A 3,060-nucleotide genomic window follows, 5' to 3' on the forward strand; every position below is an offset into this window, starting at 1 on the left:
AATTATGAGCAATATAGATAAAATCTAGGGAAGAATTTTAGAGAGAAAAGTAAGACTGGTAGTAGAGGACAAGCTATGCCAGTCAGTGTGGCTTCAGACTAGGGTACAGCACACTAGATCAGATATCTAATTTAAGAATCTTCTTGGAAAAAAATGGGAATCTAAGTATGACTAACATTGTATACATAGATAAGGTTGTAAACCAAATAGACCAGAGGAAATTCCACGAAAAGAGTTTTGGGTATGCTGATAATATTATGGAGGTCACAGATTGCAAAGAAAGTTTAGAAAATAAAAAGAGATTGGGATAACTCCTTAACCCAGCAAGGATTATACTCAAACTATACAAAAACGGAATATATGTTTCTAAGGAAAAACTAAAATAGTGAAGAATTGTTGTTTGCCTTTGCTGCTATCAAAAGAAATCATTCATATTTGTACCTAGGAAGTGTTATAACTATATGGTAAAATGGAGCCCCAAATTACCAACTTAATATCTAAATATGGTCAAAAGGTAGGTGCAATGTTTCTGCTATTAAGAGATAGGAACATCCCAAGAAAGGTGAAACTTTTAATGTCCAACTCAGTCCTGAAGCTCACACTCCTGTAAGGTTGTGAGACATGAGTTCTAACAGAAAAACTGAAGTCTGAAATTCAAGCTGCTGAAACTAGTCCTACGTCTAATCTTTGAAGTAATAGAGAGAGAGAGAGAGAGAGAGAGAGAGAGAGAGGAGAGAGAGAGAGAGAGAGAGAGAGAGAGAGAGAGAGAGAGAGAGGAGAGAGAGAGAGAGAGGGGGGGGGGGGGGCTACGAAACATGATTATGAGAAGCCTTAGGACTAGAATCAAGATTATAGTTAAAAGAGGTCGGTCATTCATATTGAATTTCTGATGGAAGGATGGCATAGATAGGATTCTCGAAAGATGAGGCAGGGAAAGGTATGATGCCATAGATCTATGTCAGGACCGCCTCGAATGGAGACGAATAGTAAGGACTATGGAATCTCTCAACCGACAGACAGTAGCCTGACGGGCATTTTTGCGAGCAGGTATGTTCAGAGAAAAAATACTTAACCAACATATATTGTAAGTGCTTGAAAAAGTTAATTCCCCTTGATTACAAAATACTTGCAAAAGTTACCCCAAAACAAGACGTTGTTTCGATATCTCTGCATTTACTATCGAACTGTATGACATATTAACCGCTATTGAGAAAATACCGTTACAAGACGAGGGCAATTTTACCATTTTTAGTGATGCAAGAAGTGTCCTACAACCTGTAGAAGTTTTTAATTCTAATAAACCTTTAGTTTTAAAGATTTTATAGTGGCTTTTAATTATTGGTATGAGAAGTATATCAGTTGGATTTTGCTGGGTTCCGGCACACATTGGTGTGTCTGGAAATGAGAATGAGGATTCACTGACAAAGATTGCTGCAGCTGAGTTGCTACTAAGAAGGTATCTCATTCCCAATAATTAATTTTTGCCTACAGTTAGGAATTTTATTTATAATAATTAGCAACAGCATTGGGATAATTTACACTGAAAATAATATGAGAGACATAAGTAATGTTATATCCCCTTGGAGGTGTAACGGAATGCCCCGAAAGTGGGAGACTACTCTATGTCGTCTCCGGATGACACACGAGTTTTTACTAGTTGGCTGATGTCAACCATATTGCGACGGCTGTTCGGTACCATTGACAGTGAGGCATTTGCTAACCGATTACCTTACCTATAGTAGTGAGAGAAGTAGATATCTGTTCGAAGCTCGAGGTGAGGATGGCAGGGTCATCCTTGCCAAGATTCTTTGACATGATGTGTCCTACCTTGCTAGTTGTATTTTTAGCTTTATTTCAGAAGCATGTCTTCTTAGAGATAACAACTTTTGAAATGACATTCTTTTATTTTTGTTTACAATAAACGATATCGGTGTCAATGACCTTAGATGTCAGGATGCCAGAAAACCTTAAATCAACCAACCAATCAATCAATCAATCCATATCTCTGATGAATTGCTACGTTTTAAAAAATTTCGCTATTAACGTTGATCAACTTCCGTCGCCGCTTTTCACCAAAGAGAATATTTTGTTGAAATCTGAAAGGGATAAACTTTCCATTTACTCACTGTGAGTTTTAAAGGTCTTTCGACAGAAATGAAGTTACAGTTTACGTCGATGAAACTTCTTTTTATTACTATTTGGTATTTCATTGCATGTGGCTAAAGAGAATTTTTGGTTGATTACTCTCGTGAATTTATCATCAAAGGTTGATGACTTTTTTTATCATTACCCTCTATGTATATATTCATACATATAAACATATACATACATAATGAATATATATAAACATACATACATATATATATATATATATATATATATATATATATATATATATATATATATATATATATATATATATATATATATATATATATATATATACATATATATATATATATATATATATATATATATATATATACAATCAAGCATATATGCATAAGCATATATGCAGAGTATCTATGTGCATGAATGTATCTGTTCATTTTGTGTGCATGAATGTATGCAAAGCCTTTGAATTTAAAAAAGAAATGACGTTGAAAAATAAAAATGATAAAAACAGATACAGTTACGATTACACCCCTTCAAGTAATTTAACAGGTCATGCATTATGCAGCCACATTTAGTCGTTTCGACTCTATGCATTTCACTTTGACTTTGTGCATTTGCGAAATATTTATTTTACAGTAAAAGTTCTGCAGCTCAGCAAAAATAGGATTCCATTTCTGTATTAAACATTTCAGACCAAAAGAGTCTCGCTGAATGATGCATGGTGGGAAACATGTTTCAATTTAATAATTACGTTTTTAATTCTGCGCTTGTAGACGGACAGACAAAAAGACAGACAGACAGACAGACAGAGAAGTGAAATGAATTATTACAATTTATCATACATTCGCATAATTACTGCATATAAATAAGGGTTAAAACGCACATACCTACATACACTCACTCATATATATATATATATATATATATATATATATATATATATAT

Source organism: Palaemon carinicauda, chromosome 14, assembly GCF_036898095.1.
Source record: "Palaemon carinicauda isolate YSFRI2023 chromosome 14, ASM3689809v2, whole genome shotgun sequence".
Classification (NCBI taxonomy): Eukaryota; Metazoa; Arthropoda; class Malacostraca; order Decapoda; family Palaemonidae; genus Palaemon; species Palaemon carinicauda.